General features: G+C 46.0%; 1 pseudogene across 1 annotated transcript; it reads right to left on the bottom strand.

Moving 5' to 3' along the window:
- Positions 1-241: 241 nt before the first annotated feature.
- Positions 242-1,073, bottom strand: LOC309568930 (histone-binding protein N1/N2-like; annotated as a pseudogene). Its single transcript has one exon. The product of its transcript is annotated as a histone-binding protein N1/N2-like (transcript).
- Positions 1,074-7,871: the final 6,798 nt, after the last annotated feature.

Raw genomic sequence — 7,871 nt, 5'->3', positions numbered from 1 at the left:
AGTGTACCTGGGACAGGCTGAAGAGTGGGTTAATTATAGAGGGCAGGTACTTTCCTTTCAGACCTGTTTATTAAGCACCTGATCTGAAAGTATCAGAGGTGCTGTGCTGGGAGCTGTGTGAGGAGCTGATTGCTTGGAATGAAGAGACACCAGCACACTGAGAGGGAAGTGCCATTGCTGTCTGTGACCTATACTGGGTGAGCCAAGCCCTATGAGAGACTGTAGCTCTGTTTAGAGCTGTTTAAAAGTTTTCTACAGGCTCCGTCTTTGGTTTCTTGGCCTCTTTCAGTGGGCTCTCCTCCTCGGGTTTCCTCTTCTTCCTCACAAGATGTGAGATGTCAGATACGCAGTTTGTAACATGTACAGTGCTGTCCCCATTCTTCTCTGCTGGAGCAGATGATGAAGTTACAGCTGATGCAGATACAGCCGATGCAGATGAAGGGCTTCCGTTCTCTTGGGAGAAGCCTGATGATCCTCCAATCAAAGTGTCTTTAAGTGACTTTTCTATGGAGTCTGCAGTTTTCTGTGCTTCTTTGGAGTCTTCAATCTTCTCCTTGATGTCTGGAAGAAGTCCCTTCAATTCCTCCATCTCCTTAAGTTCCTCAGTGGATTCACCTGCAGCTTTTTCTAACTGCTCTGTGAGCAGAGCAAACATTCTTCTCTATGGCCTCAGTGGACTGAGTTAAGTGGGATATGACACTATCATGCTTGCTGCTGTACTAGTAGGCCAGGCCGAGCTGGTAGTGGGTCTCAGCAAGGAGTCGGTCATGCTCTTCTGAGTGCTCTTTCTGGCTGTTCAGAAATGCAAGGAAATCTTCTATTGCCTGGCTGTAGTTCTCTGACTCTATGCTGACTTCTCCCAGCTTGAGATGAGCTTGTGCAGCCTTCAGCTGGGACTCCTTGTTCTGCTGCCTCTTGAATATAATTTTGGAAAGGTCCAGCATCTCCCAAGCTAGTTGCAGATTGCCAATGCCTTCCTCATCATTTTCCTTCTCTTCTGTTCCTTCGTTCTCTTCCCCATCTTCAGATTCAGCACCTTCTCCCTCTTCTTCACCCTCCATTGGCTCAGCTTCTTCATCGTCAGCTTTAGGGTCCTGTTCCTCAGTCTCTTTTGAAGCGGTCTCCTCAGCCGGGGGTTTGGCAGCCTCAGTTTTTCTCAGGCAGACCTTCCCTTGCTGCAATCTGCTCAAACATTGCTAGGCATGATTCCACATTGTCTGTGACTGTCATCTTTTGTAGAGTCTGCTGCACTACCTTCTGTGGGTCACCTTTCACCATTTCAGCCTGCTGGGTTACTGCTCTCTGTAAACCTGCTATCTGTTCCATCTGCAAGCGGTTTGTCTCCTGCTGTGCAGCATTAGACGCCATTAACAGCTTTAGGAATTCCTCCACTGCCTTTTCAGAAGTTTTCACAGGCTGTACAGCTTTAATCTAGGACATAGGATTGACCTTCACCCCTCAAACTGCCCAATGCATTCCTCCACCAATTGTACAGGAACAGAGGGGTGAACAGCCGGCTCAGAAACAGTCCAGTGAAATTAAATATGCTTTTATTCAGCAAAAAGGCAAAGCAAACAGGAAAATGACAGTCTTGTCTTGTAACACAAATCCGCAGCAGGGCAAAGCACAGTCTTTGCAGCTAGCAGACTTTAAAGGAACTTTTAAACAGCTCTAAACAGAGCTACAGTCTCTCATAAGGCTTGGCTCACCCAATACAGGTCACAGACAGCAATGGTGCTTCCCTCGCAGTGTGCTGGTGTCTCTTCACTCCAAGCAATCAGCTCCTCACACAGCTCCCAGCACAGCACCTCTGATACTTTCAGATCAGGTGCTTAATAAACAGGTCTGAAAGGAAAGTACCTGCCCTCTACAATTAACCCTTTCTTCAGCCTGTCCCAGGCTGACTCTCTACAATATATATATATATATATATATATATATATATATATATATATAAATAATTTCATGTGACAACACTGAAGTAGTGACACTTTGCTACAATGTAAAGTAGTGAGTGTACAGCTTGTATAACAGTGTAAATTTGCAGTCCCCTCAAAATAACTCTACACACAGTCATTAATGTCTAAACTGCTGGCAACAAAAGTGAGTACACCCCTAAGTGGAAATGTCCAAATTGGGCCCAAAGTGTCAATATTTTGTGTGGCTGCCATTATTTCCCAGCACTGCCTTAACCCTCCTGGGCATTGAGTTCACCAGAGCTTCACAGGTTGCCACTGGAGTCTCTTCCACTCCTCCATGACATTACGGAGCTGGTGGATGTTAGAGACCTTACGCTCCTCCACCTTCCATTTGAGGATACCCCACAGGTGCTCAATAGGGTTTAGGTCTGGAGACATGCTTGGCCAGTCCATCACCTTTACCCTCAGCTTCTTCAGCATGGCAATGGTCGTCTTGGAGGGGTGTTTGGGGTCGTTATGTTGGAATATGGCCCTACGGCCCAGTCTCCGAAGGGAGGGGATCATTTTCTGCTTCAGTATATCATAGTACATGTTGGCATTCATGGCTTCCTCAATGAACTGTAGCTCCCCAGTGCCAGCAGGACTCATGCAGCTCCAGACCATGACACTCCCACCACCATGCTGGACTGTAAGCAAGACATACTTGTCTTTGTACTCCTGACCTGGTTCCCGCAACTCATGCTTGACACCATCTGAACCAAATAAGTTTATTTAGGTCTCATCAGACCACAGGACATGGTTCCAGTAATCCATGTCCTTAGTCTGCTTGTTTTCAGCAAACCGATTGCAGGCTTTCTTGTGCATCATCTACGAAAGAGACTTCCTTCTCGAACGACAGCCATGCAGACCAATTTGATGCAGAGTGCAGCGTATGGTCTGAGCACTGACAGGCTGATCCCACATCCCTTCAACCTCTGCAGCAATGCTGGCAGCACTCATACGTCTATTTCCCAAAGGCAACTTCTGGATATGATGCTGAGCACGTGAACTCAACTTCTTTGGTCAACCATTGCAAGGCCTGTTCTGAGTGGAACCTGTCTTGTTAAACCGCTGTATGGTCTTGGCCAACGTGCTGCAGTTTCAGGGTCTTGGCAATCTTGTTATGGACTAGGCCATCTTTATGTAGAGCAACAATTCTTTTTTTCAGATCCTCAAAGAGTTCTTTGCCATGAGGCGCCATGTTGAACTTCCAGTGACCAGTATGAGAGAGTGAGAGCGATAACACCATATTTAACACACCTCAGACCTTGTAATACTAACAAGTCACATGACACCAAGGAGGGAAAATGGCTAACTGGGTCCAATTTAGACAGACATTTTCACTTAGGGGTGTACTTCCTTTTGTTGCCAGCGGTTTAGACATTAATGGCTGCGTTGAGTTATTTTGAGGGGACAGCAAATTTACACTATTATACAAGCTGTACATTTACTACTTTACATTGTAGCAAAGTGTAATTTCTGCTGTGTTGTCACATAAAAAGATATAATAAAATATTTACAAAAATGTGAGGGGTGTACTCACCTCTGTGAGATACTGTACGTATGTATATGTATATATATATATATGTATTTTTTTTTGTTTTTAGAAAAGTAGAGCTTTATTTTCTTGGAATTGAAAGCGATTCTAAAGGTTGTAATTTAAAAAAAAAAAAAGAAAAAACAAAAAAAGTTATACTTACCTGCTCTGTACAGAGCCGCCCCAATCCTCTTCTTTTTTTTTTTTGGTCCCCTCTGACAATCCTGGCTCCTGCCGAGTCACGCTCCTGTAAATAGGCCCTGTCTTTTCACACACAGAGCATACCTCGGCCTGCCCCCCGCTCTCTCCTCATTGGCTTACTGGCTGTGATTGACAGCAGCATGAGCCAATGGTTCCTGCTGCTTTATTATGCGAGGAGAGAGAGATCTGGGAGAGCCGCTGCTCTCATACACATCGCTGGATCAAGATGGGGGGATGGGGGAGGAGGAGAGCTGCACCCAGAAGGTTTTTTACCTTAATGCAAAATGCATTAAAGGTAAAAAACCTTCTGCCTTTAGAACCACTTTAAATAACCTCTGTGGTTGTTGTGTTTTTCTTTTTACTATATAAAAGGAAAAGAACAACATTTTTGAAAAACAGTGTTTCCCTTACTTTTTATTATAACATAAATTACATGACAATGCCAGGACATTCAGTTCTCCCGCTCTGCTCTGAGCAGAGAGCCGTGACCGTCAGTCAGCCATTCTGTGCTCTTTTCTCCAGCTCTCACTGGAGTGCTGAGCTGTGGAGGGGGCAGGAGGGGCTGGCTCAGGCTCTCAGTGGATTGCTGAGAGGATGAGCTAGGTGTCGGTCTACGGTTTTGGGTGGATTCTGAAAATGGGTCACAGGAGTGCAGAATGAACTGCACTCTGGTGATCCATAGCAGAAGTACAGACAAAAAGCTTTGGCCATACTTCTCCTTTTAAGTGGGATAGTTTTGACATAGACCCAAACAATCCACAAATCCTCAAAATCGACATGGTCAAGAAACATTTAGACAAAATAAAATAAAGCACTGGGACAAGATGGCCTTCACCCAAGGGTCCTCAAAGAGCTGAGCTCAGTTATATGTAAACCATCCCTAATTTTTAGGGACTTTTAATGATTTGCATAGTACCACTGGACTGGCGTAAGGTCTATGTGGTGCCTATATTTAAAAAAGGATCAAAGTCTTTACCAAGTAACTATAGATCTGTTAATTATTCTATATAGAAGGTAAACTATCTGTCAGCTGTAACAGCTGCAGGGCTCTAATTAGGGAAGTTGCTGGGCTGCATTCCTTTAGACTTGTTCCTATTGGGAGTATCTAAAAAACTGAATTTTTGTAAAATCTTACCGTAAAATTCCTTTCTCTGAGTCCTCCGACAGTCGCCGCCCACTCATACAGTCATCATACAGTCGTCACCAATGGGTATTGACTTCGCAGGAGTAACTAGGCATAAGACTTGTTAGTAACAAAAGCTTTTAGCATAGACACACCCATGGGGGCTGTCCCACTGGTCAATACCCCCCCCTGCATTAAGCCATCCCAACTCAGTTTGGTAGCATAGCAGTAAGTGTACCAGAAAAAAAAACAAAAGAGGGGCGGGGGCGGCGACTGTCGGAGGACTCAGAGAAAGGAATTTTACGGTAATATTTTACAAAAATTCAGTTTTCTCTTACGTCCTCCGACAGTTGCCGCCCACTCATACAGTCGTCACCAATGGGACGTCCCAAAGCAGTGAAGACATCAGGGGTGGGAGACGCAACCATAGAAAAGGCAACGCAGTACCCACATCAGAGAAAGGAACCTTACACACACAGTAAGAGAACCTTCTGGGCAACGGAAAAAGCTCAACAGGAGCAACAGCCCAGGAAAGCAAATAACCCAGGGGATAAACAACCCCAACAGCCAGGGACCCACAAAAAAACAAGGGTCCCCTATGGCACTGCCGCACTGAGAACTTTGCGGCCAAAGGAGGCATCAGCTGATGCCAGAACATCGACCTTATAGAATTTGGAAAAGGTGTGCACCGACGACCAAGTCGCAGCCTTGCACACCTGGGCCACCGAGGCCTGATGCCGGTAGGCCCAAGACGTACTCAAAGATCTGGTAGAGTGCGCCTTAACAGGGAAGGGTGGAACCCGTTCCTTCAAAGCATGGCCTGTACAATGGTCTGTCTGATCCATTTGGCAATGGTCGCCGCAGATGCAGCCATGCCCTTACGAGGTCCCTCAGGAAGGACAAAGAGGGAATCCGATTTCCGAAAGGATTCAGTGGACGACAGGTAAACCGTGATCGCCCTGACAACATCCAAGGAATGCAATGCAACCTCCTCAGGATGCTTAGGCTTTGCACAGAGCGAAGGCAAAACAATGTCCTCATTAAGGTGAAAATCAGAGACCACCTTAGGGAGAGAAGACGAATGAGGTCGCAAGACCACCTTATCCTTGTGAACCACCAAGTAAGGAGAGCGGCAAGACAACGCCGCCAGCTCCGACACTCTGCGAGCCGAAGTGATCGCCACTAGAAAGGCAACCTTCTTAGACAGCAGAGGCAACGATATCTCCCGGATGTTTTCAAAGGGAGCACGCTGCAACACGGACAGAACTAAGTTCAAGTCCCATGGAGGTAAAGGAGAGGGGCCAAATGTCGCACGCCTTGAATGAAGGTGCGAATTAAGGAATGAGACGCCACAGGGCGCTGAAAAAGAACAGCCAGTGCAGATACCTGGCCCTTTATCGTGGCCAGTGCCAGACGCTGGTCCACACCAGTCTGAAGGAAAGCCAACACTCTCGTCACCGAGTATGAGCGAGGAGAGAAACCCCTGGACTCACACCAGGCAAAATAGGCTTTCCAGGTGCGGTAATAAATCTTACCAGACCTTTCCTAGCCTTGATTAAAGTAGGAATGACCTCTGGGGAGAGACCCCTGTCTCTCAGGACCTGGCTTTCAACAGCCATGCCGTTAAAGCCAGCGACTGTAAAGCAGGATGGAAGATCGGTCCCTGAGACAGTAGATCTTCCCGCAGTGGTAGCCGCCAAGGAGGCTCGACCGCTAGGTGAACGATGTCCACGTACCAGGACCGGCGTGGCCAGTCCGGTGCCACCAGAATCACCCAGTTCTGTTCCGAGGCCAGCCTGCGAAGGAATCTGGACAACAACTGAATCAGAGGAAAGGCATACATCAGACGAGAATCGCGCGTTTTTGCCACACAGCATTTGGAAGACCTCCGGGAATCAGGAAGAAGGACACAGCAGATTACACTGCGGCTTCAGATGCCCACGTCTAAGATGGCTGCGCCCAGACAGCGTTTTTAAAAACCCCCGCGGCTGGAGGTGATCCAACAGGAGGATTATTGCACCCAAGAAGGTACCTTTGGGTCCCTGAGGAGATATAATCATTTTGGAGACAGCTAGCAGTGGAAGTGGTACTGCAGAGGGATATCTTTATCCGCCAGGAGGGATGCACCTGGACCTGGAGAGTGTCTCCTAAGCACGGTTGGTCTTAATGCCGTAAGGCATATAGGACCCACATTTTCTGGTGAGTTTCAATTTCACTTATTTTCTAAGGTGAAGGGACACCAGGGAAGAGGAAAAAGGAGCACCTGCACTTTATATTTTTATCTACACAATTTTTTGGACTGTTTTTTCTCATCTTGAAGTCACAGATGGACTGTTTATAATTTATTATATATCTATGCATATTAATTTCAGCTAATAATTTATTTTTACATTCGCAATCACCTTTATTAAATTAGCACCATATTTATATTATTTGTAATTTCATTAGCAATTTAGTACTTAATGTGTTTTATATTGTTATATTTATATTTAAAAACTCGGTTTATACACTTTAGCAAGCGCTATAGGTAATCACCCTTTGATTACTATTTTTCATCATTATCACTAGCACTTTACTATAGCAGCTGCAATTTATTTATTTATTCACTTTATTAATCTACAGTACATTCATATTTATTGGTATTATCACCACTAGGTCCTATACATCTTTATAGGTCCCCAATTGGCACGGGTAATATACTTTGTATATTTTTTTCCTAATACTTTGGTAAAGACCCTTGGAGCCGAAGCGAGACCGAAAGGTAACGCTACAAACTGATAATGATCCTCCGCAATGGCGAACCGGAGGTACCTCTGATGACCCTCGAAGATGGGGATGTGAAGGTATGCATCCTTCAGGTCGATAGAGGCCAGGAAGGTAGGCCACCACTGAGCGGAGGGATTCCATGCGGAACTTCCGAACGCGCACGAAGCGGTTCAGAGCTTTCAAGTCCAGGATTGGACGCACCTTGCCCTCCTTTCTGGGCACAATGAACAGTTTGGAGTAAAACTCCCAAAACCTGTCCCGATGAGGCACCGGGACAATCACCCCC

The sequence above is a fragment of the Pelophylax lessonae genome (genome assembly GCF_965119305.1).
Source record: "Pelophylax lessonae genome assembly, chromosome: 12".
NCBI classification, from domain to species: Eukaryota; Metazoa; Chordata; class Amphibia; order Anura; family Ranidae; genus Pelophylax; species Pelophylax lessonae.
The sequence above is the reverse complement of the archived record's forward strand: the minus strand, read 5'-3'. Positions and strand labels throughout refer to the sequence as shown.